Here is a 15689-nt window from a genome sequence, read left to right as displayed (position 1 = left end):
TTACGAGGTGCATTCAAGTTCTAAGGCCTCCGATTTTTTTTCTCCGGACTGGAAAGAGATAGAAACATGCGCATTGTTTTAAAATGAGGCCGCGTTCATTGTCAAAACGTCCCAGAGATGGCAGAACCGTACGGCGAGAATGAGAACTGTTTTAAATACTTAAAATGGCGACGTTTTCCTTGCTTGAACAGCGTTTTCTGAATTTGCGTGGTGTGAAACCAATTGAAATTCATCGACAGTTGAAGGAGACATGTGGTGATGGAGTTATGTGTCGCAAGTGCGTTCGTGGGTGCGACAGTTTAATGAAGGCAGAACATCGTGTGGCAACAAACCGAAACAACCTCGGGCTCGCACAAGCCGGTCTGACGACATGATCGAGAAAGTGGAGAGAATTGTTTTGGGGGACCGCCGAATGACTGTTGAACAGATCGCCTCCAGAGTTGGCATTTCTGTGGGTCCTGTGCACACAATCCTGCATGACGACCTGAAAATGCGAAAAGTGTCATTCAGGTGGGTGCCACGAATGCTGACGGACGACCACATGGGTGCCTGTGTGGCATGTTGCCAATCAATGTTGACGCGCAACGACACCATGAATGGGACTTTCTTTTCGTCGGTTGTGACAATTGATGAGACGTGGATGCCATTTTTCAATCCAGAAACAAAGCGCCACTCAGCTCAATGGAAGCACACAGATTCACCGCCACCAAAAAAATTTCGGGTAACCGCTAGTGCTGAAAAAATGATGGTGTCCATGTTCTGGGACAGCGAGGGCGTAATCCTTACCCATTGCGTTCCAAAGGGCACTACGGTAACAGGTGCATCCTACGAAAATGTTTTGAAGAACAAATTCCTTCCTGCACTGCAACAAAAACGTCCGGGAAAGGCTGCGCGTGTTCTGTTTCACCAAGACAACGCACCCGCACATCGAGCTAACGTTACGCAACAGTTTCTTCGTGATAACAACTTTGAAGTGATTCCTCATGCTCCCTACTCACCTGACCTGGCTCCTAATGACTTTTGGCTTTTCCGAACAATGAAAGACACTCTCCGTGGCCGCACATTCACCAGCCGTGCTGCTATTGCCTCAGCGATTTTCCAGTGGTCAATAACAGACTCCTGAAGAAGCGTTCGCCGCTGCCATGGAATCATGGCGTCAGCGTTGTGAAAAATGTGTACGTCTGCAGGGCGATTACGTCGAGAAGTAACGCCAGTTACGTCGATTTCGGGTGAGTAGTTAATTAGAAAAAAAATCGGAGGCCTTAGAACTTCAATGCACCTCCTACAACTGGCGCCAAAATAAACTTTCAGAATTCCCTGCCTAAGCTCTGTGTCACGAGCGTTCAGGATGCACAGCTAAGAAGTCCTTGATTTCAGAATTAAGCATCTCTAAAACTAAGATCGATAGACGAGTGCGACAAACGGTATGTTTATTGTACAAGCTGTAAGAATTTTATACAGTTGTTTCGAAGTACATTACTGGCCATCAAAATTGCTACACCAAGAAGAAATGCAGATGATACACGGGTATTCATGGGACAAATATATTATACTAGAACTGACATGTGATTACATTTTCACGCAATTTGCGTGCAATAATTCTGAGAAATCAGTACCCAGAACAACCACCTCTAGCCGTAATAACGGCATTGATACGCCTGGGCATTGAGTCAAACAGAGCTTGGATGGCGTGTACAGGTACAGCTGCCCATGCAGCTTCAACACGATACCACAGTTCATCAAGCGTAGCCACTGGCGTATTGTGAGGAACCAGTTGCTCGACCACCATTGACCAGACGTTTTCAATTGGTGAGAGATCTGGAGAATGTGCTGGCCCGGGCAGCAGTCGAACATTTTCAGTATCCAGAAAGGCCGTACAGGACCTGCAACATGCGGTCGTGCATAATCCTGCTGAAATGTAGGGTTTCGCAGGGACCGAATGAAGGGTAGTGCCACAGGTCGTAACACATCTGAAATGTAACGTCCACTGTTCAAAGTGCCATCAATGCGAACAAGAGGTGACTGAGATGTGTAACCAATGGCACCCCATACGATCACGCCGGGTGATACGCCAGTATGGCGATGACGAAACACACTTCCAATGTGCGTTCACCGCGATGCCGCCAAACATGGATGCGACCATCATGATGCTGTAAACAGAACCTGGAACCTTGATTCATCCGAAAAAATGACGTTTTGCCATTCGTGCACCCAGGTTCGTCGTTGAGTACACCATCGCAGGCGCTCCTGTCTGTGATGCAGCGTCAAGTGTCACCGCAGCCATGGTCTCCGACCTGATAGTCCATGCAGCTCCAAACGTCGTCGAACTGATCGTGCAGATGGTAGTTGTCTTCCAAACGTCCCCATCTGTTGACTCAGGGTTCGAGACGTGGCTGCACGATCCGTTACAGCCATGCAGATGAGATGCCTGTCATCTCGACTGCTAGTGATACGAGGCCGTTGGGATCCAGCAGACGTTCCGTATTACCCTCCTGAACCCACCGATTCCATATTCTGCTAACAGTCATTGGATCTCGACCAACGCGAGCAGCAATGTTGCGATACGATTAACCGCAATCGCGATAGGCTACAATCCGACCTTTATCAAAGTCGGAACGTGATGGTACACATTTCTTCTCCTTACACGAGGCATCACAACAACCTTTCACCATGCAACGCCGGTCAACTGCTGTTTGTGTATGAGAAATCGGTTGGAAACTTTCGTCATATCAGCACGTGTTAGGTGTCGCCACCGGCGCCAACCTTGTGTGAATGCTCTGAAAAGCTAATCATTTTCATATCACAGCATCTTCTTCCTGTCGGCTAAGTTTCGCGTCTGTAGCACGTCATCTTTGTGATGTAGCAATTTTAATGGCCGGTAGTGTAGTTTGCAAAGGTGCTAACAGATGGTGCTGTAATCGCAACACGTATTGCCTACAAATAATGCGCCCCAGCTCAGAGCGATCAGTCCCATTGTTGAAACGTGAAATTAGGTTGGCGTACGAAGGAAAAGGTTGAAGTTACGTATTCCACTGACAGCATATTTTTTTGCTACTGGAACACTACAGATTAGAGCTCAGTCCTACGGCAGAAAGACGCAGTTCTTAAACACGATGTAATGTTTCAAAAGGACCACATTCGAAAAGCATTCGCAAGCTCTTCGCTTAGTTACAAATGACAGGCAGCGTTGCTGACAATCTAGTGGAGAATGTTGGCCGCATGAAAACCGTAGCTATTCCTAAAAATGTCGCCACGGTTTCTGGAATTATTCGTAATATCCAAGGAAACCCGTCCGAAGCGTTAGAGTAGAGACTGGTATGAAAGGTGCCAGCACGCAGAAAATACTAAGACACAAGCTGTACGTGTGTGTGTGTGAAATCTTATGGGACTTAACTGCTAAGGTCATCAGTCCCTAAGCTTATACACTACTTAACCTAAATTATCCTAAGGACAAACACACACACCCATGCCCGAGGGAGGACTCGAACCTCCTCCGGGACCAGCCGCACAGTGTAAGCTGTACTTGTTTCCAGTCAAAATCCAAAGTCATCAGGTCATACACATATACGAGCTGTGCTGCTGAAGGTTGATTTAGCTAACCAGATTCTCGCAATGTTGTATTTGATACAGCTTAAGCAACTGTAATTATATTTGTTGCAAGAAATAAGCACCTAGTTGCATAATATATATATATATATATATATATATATATATATATATATATATATATATATACCTACCTGTTTCAGGCATCTAGTACCTTCTTCGAACGGTCGCAGGTTCGAATCCTGCTTCGGGCATGGATGTGTGTGATGTCCTTAGGTTAGTTGGGTTTAAGTAGTTCTAAGTTCTAGGGGACTGATGACCTCAGCAGTTAAGTCCCATAGTGCTCAGAGCCATTTGAACCATTTGAACCTTCTTCGAAAGATGAGAATTATCGTATTTTTGGCTAGTGTCAAAAATAAGCAGGTGTGTGCAGTATATTGCTGTAGTCATGTGGATCGTAGTGCACGAGCAGATATAGTATAAGGAAACCAAACAACCAGGTTTGTAGCTAATTATGTGATGTCTGCGCTGGTTGTTTGGTTTCCTTACACCATATCTGCTCGTGCACTACGATCCACATGACTACAGCAATATACTGCATACACCTGCTTATTTTTGACACTATCCAAAAATGTGCTAATTCTAATCTGCTGATGAAAGTCACTAGGTATCTCAAACCAGTAAACAAATAAAATTTCTTTTGCGCAATTGCTTTTTTTTTTTTCAACATATTCTCGCAGTGATTGATAATGAAGGATTTGATGTTCAGTCGTCAATAAATAAAACTGGCGATTTTGGGGTTCCGAAAATACCTATTTGTTTGAAGCGAAACCACTGTATTGTCCCAAAGGTACTATTTGGGCTTCGGTAGGCAGCAGAGGCATTATTCGCTCTTTTTTCATGTGAAGAACGATTACTAGTGAATGTTAAGTTGCAAGTTTAGAACAATTTGTTTCCATACAGCTAGCGTTGGAGAATCGACCAGGCACCGAGTGGTTTATACAAGATGGGGCAGCCGGAAAGGTGTTGTTTAGATTTCTTGGTGAATCCTCCGATGGAATGGCCTCCATATTCACCTCATCCGACTCCTTGTGATTACTTTTTCTGCCGGAACCATGCCACCACACTGAACGGGCTGTGTGGCATCTGAATCCATTTACGTTGAGAAACTACAGGATGTGACGGTAATTTCGATGTTCGTTCGCGCCGGCTGTATAGTGCAAGTGGTGAACATTTCGAAGAAAACACTGTGAGTGCAAAGACTGCTTGTAGAGGATGAATTTAATTGAAGACTTGCGCAGAAAAACGGGCTGACCCACAGTACTTCAAAATGGAGAGAAATGGGGTTGTGTATATGTAGCTGCAAAAAATATATATATAACTATTTTATTCTTACTTTTTTAACGGAAATCCATACAGTTATGACCAGTTATTGTTTCTGATCTGTCATATCCTTTATATTGGAACGTAACAAGAAAAATAATAACTAATAAAGAAGAACAATAATGTGTGAAGTTTTTCTTATACATTATCTAATACCCACAGCCAAAAATTACCGTTTACTGCAGTAAAAATTCCTGTTAAATGGAAAACTGGTGATAACACATCACGTATGGCTTAAGTAGATTGAGCCATTGGCCATTATCGTAGTCTGATGTCCCAAAAAATGGCATCTGCCGATGAGAGCATTGACCATAACAGAATTATAAGTTTTTAAATATTTTGAGTCGTTTTCATATTTTCATAGGAAATACTAGCCTGTTTAACGTGGAAGTTCAGTTTTTCTTCTTTCTTTTTCTGTTCGTTTTTCTCATTTTACATTCGCGTGTTGAGGTGATAACAAACCTGACTGTTGCCACTAAGCCGATATTGAAAAACTGATAAATATTTTACAGTACATTCTAACTCTAAAAGGTACCTTGTTGCTGGCATTGCACTTACCTTGACTGTATATCTTGCTAATGTTTCGTTCTGCATACAGATAAATCATGATGGGATTCTTTTTTCCTGGAGTAGTGACTTGATTGGGTAGGGACGTTATTCACTCGTACATGTGCCCATGCAAATACCTGGTCCTCCTCGCTGCATTTATTTGGGCGCTTATTAAGTCTGCCCCGCTTATACAGTTAAATAAAATATTTAGCTTTTAATTTCATGTTACACATAAATTTATCATTGTGGCTGTATGTGCCTGATGGGACACAGAAACTAACTTTAAGAATTTTAGTTGCTATCATTGTTGAATCACATGGGAGGGCGTCCATTGCATATACCGAAGATTGCTAGGCAACCTTTCTTACAAACATACAGTAACCATACAGATTTTGGCTGTCTGCCACCTACTTCTCTCTGGATCATAAATGTATTTCCGCTTGTCCGGATTCGTATTGAACACAGCAAAATACATAAGAATTTTGAGGATCATTGTTACTTAAGATTTTGGAAATCACGAAACAACTTCTCCCATGTACCTGCAGGTACAATATCGAAGCATTTTCCCGCATAAGGTCAATGAACCTTGTGGTTTTGCCTTTTTCCCTACACCCATTGATTACTGTACTCTTTACCACTGTTCGCCTCTTCTTCTCAACTTCATTGCGCCAGTTCTGGGATTACGCTTCCTCTTTCGATAATTTCCACTGATTTTTCACACTTTCGTCAATGTTTCTCATTTCTACACCCATCATGTTCACTACCGGTATTTGTATTCTGTATTCAATGTACCAACTGAGCACTTAAAACACTCTAAACTAGGTTTATAAAGTGATTAATATTACATATTGCACAAGGATTATATTTCGTGTTTACGCATTTATTGATTCCAATATAATCTACCTCAGCCCTCAAACCTTTTTAACTTGCAGTTAATTATCTGCTGTCTGTTTATCATATGGCACAGTGTCGGCTATCCTCCTACTCGGCTGAAGACTTGCGCAGAAAAACGGGCTGACCCACAGTACTTCAAAATGGAGAGAAATGGGGTTGTGGTTTTGCCTTTTTCCCTACACCCATTGATTACTGTACTCTTTACCACTGTTCGCCTCTTCTTCTCAACTTCATTGCGCCAGTTCTGGGATTACGCTTCCTCTTTCGATAATTTCCACTGATTTTTCACACTTTCGTCAATGTTTCTCATTCCTACACTCATCATGTTCACTACCGGTATTTGTATTCTGTATTCAATGTACCAACTGAGCACTTAAAACACTCTAAACTAGGTTTATAAAGTGATTAATATTACATATTGCACAAGGATTATATTTCGTGTTTACGCTTTTATTGATTCCAATATAATCTACCTCAGCCCTCAAACCTTTTTAACTTGCAGTTAATTATCTGCTGTCTGTTTACCATATGGCACAGTGTCGGCTATCCTGCTACTCGGCTGTTCAGCTTTTCTCCGCTGGAGGGAAGCGGAGTGGAAGGTTAGCCCGTTTTTGAGATTACGAAAATCATATTTAGCGAAACACAAGAAATTCTCTGCGTTATATTAGTCTAACATTCAGATGGCAGCACTAATCTCTAAGTTTTTACACTTGAGGATTACCCCTTTTTTCCTCGCATGTCTTCAATTATGCACGCTGATGCTGTACGAACTTCACAGCGCACGGCGCCATCTGTTAGCAGCTTTTTTAACTATTTCGGTACTTCTGCATAAAATTGATACAGCGTTGACATTAAGAACACCTTCTGTTGCACTCGTCTATCGATCTTGCTCTTCGAGATATTTAATTTCGAATTCAGGGACTATCTACAAACATGTAAAGCTGTACTCTTGTGAAATCGGATTAATCTTTTCGGAAGACCAGTCCAACAAAACATTTCTTCCTCTAACTGCATTAAATTCTGCGCAGCCGATTAACTTTCGTTACTTACACAGACAATTTTCGATTCAGTATCGCTTTAAGCATTTGTGCTTCTGCACGTCGCTCTTGAAACCTTAATGCGCTCAGCCACTTGCATATAAACAGAGAATAGTCATCGGAGAAAACTCCGCCGCCCCCGAGAGCTTGTGAATGAGAGACAATGGCTTCGTACGCTCATCGGCCAGAACAATAGGCTCGGCCGGCGCCACTTTGTGTTCTCCGCGCCTCACCAGACAACTGCATCCGTACTTCGGCCGGCCGCGCCCCGCTTCACCTGCGTTGCTGTGGGCAGGTCGCGAACAACAGCCTGCTGACCAGCAGCAGTTAAAATTAATGCAGAACCTCCGAACTCCACAAATTACGCGTAATAATTGAAGATGAAAGGAATGGATACGTCTTGAAAAGAGGCTATAACAAGTAGAACAGGTAGAACAATAGTAGTGGAATGAAGTAGAATTAAACAAAGGCGCTGTCGACAGAATAAGAGAAATTAAAAGTAGTAGATGAGTTTCGTTATTTGGGCAAAAACTAATCCAGGAAATGTACTCGCAATTGCGGATATGAACCACCGTCTTCTATACTGGGTTATTACAAATGATTGAAGCGATTTCACAGCTCTACAATAACTTTATTATTTGAGATATTTTCACAATGCTTTGCACACACATACAAACACTCAAAAAGTTTTTTTAGGCATTCACAAATGTTCGATATGTGCCCCTTTAGTGATTCGGCAGACATCAAGCCGGTAATCAAGTTCCTCCCACGCTCGGCGCAGCATATCCCCATCAATGCGTTCGAAAGCATCGTTGATGCGAGCTCGCAGTTCTGGCACGTTTCTTGGTAGAGGAGGTTTGAACACTGAATCTTTCACATAACCCCATAGAAAGAAATCGCATGGGGTTGAGTCGGGAGAGCGTGGAGGCCATGACATGAATTGCTGATCATGATCTCCACCACGACCGATCCATCGGTTTTCCAATCTCCTGTTTAAGAAATGCCGAACATCATGATGGAAGTGCGGTGGAGCACCATCCTGTTGAAAGATGAAATCGGCGCTGTCGGTCTCCAGTTGTGGCATGAGCCAATTTTCCGCGGGCTACGCGTGAAACTTGCCCCCACGCGTTCAACCGTTTCTTCGCTCACTGCAGGCCGACCCATTGATTTCCCCTTACAGAGGCATCCAGAAGCTTCAAACTGCGCATACCATCACCGAATGGAGTTAGCAGTTGGTGGATCTTTGTTGAACTTCGTCCTGAAGTGTCGTTGCACTGTTATGACTGACTGATGTGAGTGCATTTCAAGCACGACATACGCTTTCTCGGCTCCTGTCGCCATTTTGTCTCACTGCGCTCTCGAGCGCTCTGACGGCAGAAACCTGAAGTGCGGCTTCAGCCGAACAAAACTTTATGAGTTTTTCTACGTATCTGTACTGTGTCGTGACCATATGTCAATGAATGGAGCTACAGTGAATTTATGAAATCGCTTCCATCATTTGTAATAGCGCTGTATATTAGAATGACGACAATGAAAATTTGTGCTGGACCAGGAATCGAAATCGCATTTCCCACTTTACATGAGTGGTCGCCTTAACTGTTCGGCTATCCGTACACGAATCACGGCCACACCCAAATTTCCATATGTCGTTGTCCATGCGTCACAACCAAAAACTCATACATTACTTATATTTCCGTCCAGGAAGGATATATGTATTGAGAGTCGAGGGCCTGGTATTGGAGAATAAATACGAAAAAGCAGTGCAGCAGTGCTTGTGTTATTAAGAAGTACGATACAGCATGCATGGTGAAAGACATTGCGCCGTACTTCTTAATAACGCTGGCTCTGCTGTTTTAAAGGGGTATACAATGGAGACTGTCAGCACCAAGACAAGCATTTCAGAAAAAGAGAAATTTGTAAAATGTTACGAAGTATTTCTTGAAGGTGCGGTGTGATCTTCTATGTAAGTGAAATCTAAATGATAAACAGTTAATACAAAACGGTATAGAATATTTTGAAATGACGAAGATTGAATTGGTAGATCGCGCAACTAATCAAGAGGATAGTGAATCGAATTGGGAGGAAATTTCTGTCTCAGCTTAAATAAAAGAACCGATCGACTGACAGGGCGCCTCCTGAGCTCCTCCCCAGGATATGAAGGCCCAAGGAATGTCTACTGACGGCCGTGCAGTTGTCAGGCGGCGTCACCCGGATGCCGTATGGAGGGCCATATGGTCAGCACACAGCTCTCCCGGCCGTTCTGCAGACTTTCCAGACGGTGGAGCCGCTACTATTCGGTCAAGTAACTCCTCCGTTGGCATCACGAGGCTGAGTGCACACCGTACCAGTTCAAAATGGTTCAAATGGCTCTGAGCGCTATGGGACTTAACAGTGGAGGTCATCAGTCCCCTAGAACTAAGAACTACTGAAACCTAACTAACCTAAGGACATCACACACATCCATGCCCGAGGCAGGATTCGAACCTGCGACCGTAGCGATCGCGCGGTTCCAGACTGAAGCTCCTAGTACCGCTCGGCAACTCCGGCCGACACACCGTAACAGTCCTCGCACCAAGGAAAAATCACTAGCAGTACCGGGAATCGAACCCGGGACATGCGCATGGCAGTGATCTACGCTGACCATTCAGCTAGGGAAGCGAACTGGACATGCGGAGGGATCAATTAATTGTCAGTTTGATAATTGAGGGCAGCGTGAGAGTGGAGTACAGTGATTGGGGGGAGATTATACGAACTGTAGATGGAGAACAAGTAATCACTACAGGAAGAAGCTTCAAACAATTTCAGTTACAGTAGTTATGCAGACACCCACAGGCTTCCTCGGGATAGGTTAGCGTGGATAGCGGTATCAACGAGTCTCTAGCTGCAGATGACAGCAAGAACAACCGAAGTTGCCTTATCCGGAATGCTAAACGAGACGTCCCAAATGAAACACCTACAACGGTCGTTAGTGAACCATTGTACCCCATTGCGTTTACATGATCATTGTCTGTTTATTTCGCGTGGAAGTTGGTCCATCTAGATCTGCGTCATCCTCTGAAAGCCACCAAATGCTGTGTGGTGCAGGATACTTTTAATACCACTAGCTGATATGTCTACCCTGTTCAACTCCCGACTGGCGAGGGGGAAGAACGATTGTCGGTAAGCCTCAGTATTGATTATAATTTCTCGGTTTTTCTCGCCTTGGTCATTACGCTAGATGTATGTGGGAGGAAGTAACATATTTTCCACCTCAGTGTACTCATATTCCAAAACATTCAGACCTCATTTCAGTCCCATCGTATGCCACATCCAAATGAATCAAAGCTGCGTTTTCTGAAAAAAATTAATATTGATTTGTGTTTCATTTCCAGCAGTCATGCATGTATTGCAAATACAGAATAATCTTAATGCGTCTGTCGCGCAAAGGAGATTGGCTCAACAACGCCTCAGAAAAATACTAATAGAAATGCTGCTATGACGGGTGGATTTAAGTACAACAGTTACAGAGAAATAAACTTCTTGAAGTAATATGCTTTCATTGCTAAGCAGGAATTCATCTATCGTAGTGGTTGTCGAATGTTTTTGCGCTTGTCTCTCGGGAATCCAGGACCCACTGTTTTAAGCGAGTGAGAAGCCAACGGAACGCGCTAGACACGGTAGTCTAACACCCTCTGTGTCGAGGTTTGGAATAGAATGAGTAGCACGCGGTCTTGAGTTATCTCCTTGAGAGCTAACGTCACAGTGATCTCGCAGACAGGACATAGTGACCACCCTTAAAGACACCAGAAAAGTAAACGTTGCTGTCCAAACTTCCAGCTAAGCGAACCGGAGGTGACCCAGTGGCACCTAGGTGACGATGAAAAATGCAATCTGGCGAAGTTCTTCCTCTTCCTATCCTTCACACTCACTCATGATGCTGCAGGTCGAACAGAAGGTACAGAAATGGTTGCCGAACTATCGGTTGTTGGTCCTCCAAACATCGTCGCATTTTCCCTGTGGGTACTCGTCGTGCTGCAGACAAGCTCATTTCGTGACCCACAGCACGTGGCTCCAAGATTCTGCACGATTGAGCTTACAATATGTGTATCCTCTCGGGCGCTAGTCGCGCAGGACCTCTGAGATTCTGCACAGCATTCAGTATAGTCCTCCAAAACCACCGAGTGCATATTAGCACGACATTCGTGAGATACCTACCAGTGCGATCAGCTATATCGCGGAACGATACATTCCAGACTCGGAAGGTCACGAGACATCCATTGTCGAACTCTGACATGTGGTGCTACACGTTTCTCCTTCTCAAACGAGGCAAAACACAACCTTCTCACAAAAAACAACAATTGAAAGTTTTATTGTATGTAACAACTTGAAAGCTTTATATGTCATGAAAAATTGCAGTTTGTTTGAAATGATTGCCACTATGAACCTCTTTGGACTCCTTAGCTCGTGAGTGATATGTATTCCTTGGCTACCAGTGGTTGTGTTATTAGTAGAGCACGAGGAGCGAGTGAGTGAGTCGGTTGCTGAGAGAGGGAGGGGGAGAGAGAGAGAGACACAGATTTAAGTCGCCGCTGAGTGAGGAACTGTGTTGGTGGACCCCGATGTATAATCCTAATTATTATTCTTCGCCCTCCACCTTCAGTTTAAAGCATTGCATAAGAAAGCAAAGAATAAATTCAGAACCATTTATAATGGATCAAATTAGAAAGAGTAAATTTTACTTAAATTAAATATTACTTGTATGAGTTAATTTGTGTGGTGTGTGACAGCTCATGTTATTGTAAGTCACTTCTGTGTTATTAAAAGGACTTTAATATAATTTCAAAATACCCTTTTACTCATTTTCAAGTATTTCAGTGAAGCTTATTCTCACTGTTTGAATGAAAAGTATAAGTTTACTGCACTCTCACGCCTCGCACTATTGTGTGAACAACTACCTGCATTATAAGGAAGATCGCAAAATTTTCATTTACAAAAACAACTAAAGTAAGATAAGGCAAATACCCGCGCAGTGATTTATTCCATGGAACACACAGTTCAGCAGTCACATTCTTACAATTGAAGAGAGCAGAGATGAGTTATCTGCTTCAAGTTAAGAAACAACTGTAGGACCTAGACGAATGTTTTGAGATAATCTTAGGATTTTCATTTGCAAGGTGTTCATGTAAATTCAGTAGAGGCGTTTTTTTAACAGGGAACAGTTTTATACGCAGCAGTTAACCACTGTGTGAGACTGTTTAATGAGGAAACCAGTCTGCGTATTATTAACAACCATTGTTTGTATTCGATTTCACTTACAGATAGGTTCAGTTTAGTGTAATTGACATTACACACATTGAAAGTAATTTGCACAGCTCATGTCGTGTTCAAAAGTAGTGAAGGTAAGGCTATTCCAGATCAGTATACAAGGACGACACTGTACTCGTAATTTAAAAGTACCTGCTTCCACATTGCTAGCGAGAGGTTTTGGCACACACAGCTTCCAGTTACCAAGTTTAAGTGTAAAAGGTTCAGATACAATTTATGAGTGATAAACCTGTTGCGAAATCTCCCCATAAGCAGGGTGAATCAGCTAACACTGCCGATGTCGTTTTATGCAGCTCGCAATGCTATAACTGGCTTTCATAAAACACACACAAGCATTTCATGTTCTCCCGAGCGCTACCCGCATATCCCTACAGAAAGAGTGAACAGGACCTTTTTGTAGGACATTTAATGTACTTAAATTTGGCATCGGAATACATTTTCGCTAGAAGCTGTAGTTTTCGAGCTACTCAAGAAAAGCTTTCAAAAATGACCTTCAAACGCACCCTCTTTCACACATTCAGCTCCCACCGGTCATGAGTTGTACTATGTTGTTCCTGACACTCCCTCCTACGATTATACAAAAATTTGTGACTGCACGAATTATTTTCCACATTCAACATTTTTCGGTCTTCATAGACTGCCCTCTTTACGCCATTCCCTTAGTCGAGCACTTACAAATTGTAAAAGTGACGTATACGTTAAATTTACCTGACAGATTTGTGAATTTTAACACCATAAAACAAATAATTATATCGTTGTGTTCGTCAGGACATCTGATTACGAAACTACTGTCCTTGGGATTAAGTTTGCATCTAATTGTTAACGTAGTTAGCTTTAGCATAACGTTTACAAAAGTCGTTTTCCTTTAATTACCCCAAAGAACACGTTTAATTTAATAATGTTAAAGAAATAGCCGACTGTCCTGGTAGCGTAATAGCCCACTCAATAGAGACGAAAAAAGACCGTACATCGGGAATAGTTCGTGCTATAGGAAATTGTTTTAGAGTGGTAAGAAGAAGTGCCACAAACAACTTACAAGAAATCCTGACTGGCGACGGATTTCTTTGGGGGGGGGGGGGGGGGGGTGCGTTTAACAGTTACTTTTCTACAATTTTCTTGAGTAACTCGAAAACCGTGGCATCCAGCGAAAGCGTTTCCCAGTACAAAATTTAACTACATTAAATTTGCTATAAGAAAGTCCTTTTTTTATGAGCGTCAGAAATAACACTGCGGGTTGCATAAAACGACATCGGCAGGTGTAACTGAAACATCCTGTTTGCAGAAGGTAAATGGCTTCACTCCTACCTACTTGACCTGGAATACTAATCAGTTACATGTCCAAGCATTTAGCACATTTCATGGCAGTGTGCGTTTCTTAGATACTGCGCTAATGTCGCAACAATTTTACACTACTGGCCATTAGAATTGCTACTCCAAGAAGATTACGTGCTACACAAGCGAAATTTAACCGACAGGAAGAAGATGCTGTGATATGCAAATGATTAGCTTTACAGAACATTCACACAAGGTTGGCGCCGGTGGCGACACCTACAACGTGCTGACATGAGGAAAGTTTCCAACCGATTTCTCATACACAAACAGCAGTTGATCGGCATTGCCCGGTGAAACGTTGTTGTGATGCCTCGTTTAAACAGGAGAAATGCGTACCATCATGTTTCCGGCTTTGATGAAGGTCGGATTGTAGCCTATCGCGATTGCGGTGTATCGTATCGCGAAATTGCTGGTCGCTTTGGTCGAGATCCAATGACTGTTAGCAGAATGTGGAATCGGTGGGTTCAGGAGGGTAATACGGGACGCCGTGCTGGATCCCAACGGCCTCATATCACTAGCAGTCGAGATGACAGGCATCTAATTCGCATGGCTGTAACGGATCGTGCAGCCACGTCTCGATTCCTGAGTTAGCAGATGGGGACGTATGCAAGATAACAACAATCTGCACGAACAGTTCGATGACGTTTGCAGCAGCATGGACTATCAGCTCGGAGACCATGCCTGCGGTTGCCCTTGACGCTGCATCACAGACAGGAGCGCCTGCGACGGTGTACTCAACGACGAACCTGGGTGCACGAATGGCAAAACGTCATTTTTTCGGATGAATCCATGTTCCAAGTTCTGTTTACAGCATCATGATTGTCGCATCCGTGTTTGGAGACATCGCGGTGAACGCACTTTGGAGGCGTGTATTCGCCATCGCCATACTGGCGTATCACCCGGCGTGATCGTATGGGATGCCATTGGTTACACGTCTCGGTCACCTCTTGTTCGCATTGACGGCACTTTGAACAGTGGACGTTACATTTTAGATGTGTTGCGACCCGTGGCTCTACCCTAATTTCGATCCCTGCGAAACCCTACATTTCCGCAGGATAATGCACGACCGCATGTTGCAGGTCCTGTACGGCCTCTCTGGATACTGAAAATGTTCGACTGCCGCCCGAGCCAGCACATTCTCCAAATCTCTCACCAATTGAAAACGTCTGGTCAATGGTGGCCGAGTAACTGGCTCGTCACAATACGCCAGTGACTACTCTTGATTAACTGTGGTACCGTGTTGAAGCTACATGGGCAGCTGTACCTGTACACGCCATCCAAGCTCTGTTTGACTCAATTCCCAGGCGTATCAAGGCCGTTATTGCGGCCAGAGGTGGTTGTTCTGGGTACTGATTTCTCAGGATCTATGCACCCAAACTGCTTGAAAATGTAATCATATGTCAGATCTAGTATAATATATTTGTCCAATGAATACCCGTGTATCATCTGCATTTCTTCTTGTTGTAGCAATTTTAATGGCCAGTAGTGTAGTTTCCGGCAGTGTGCGTGTGGGCAACATTTCCACCACAAGTGTTATCCTACACGTACCCGAATAAAAGAGTGCAGAAGGAACTATATTGGCTAGGAAACAACAGCCAATTGACTATATTAAACCATGAGAACGAATCAGCGTCTCATGTAGTA

Source organism: Schistocerca cancellata, chromosome 2, assembly GCF_023864275.1.
Source record: "Schistocerca cancellata isolate TAMUIC-IGC-003103 chromosome 2, iqSchCanc2.1, whole genome shotgun sequence".
NCBI classification, from domain to species: Eukaryota; Metazoa; Arthropoda; class Insecta; order Orthoptera; family Acrididae; genus Schistocerca; species Schistocerca cancellata.
The sequence above is the reverse complement of the archived record's forward strand: the minus strand, read 5'-3'. Positions refer to the sequence as shown.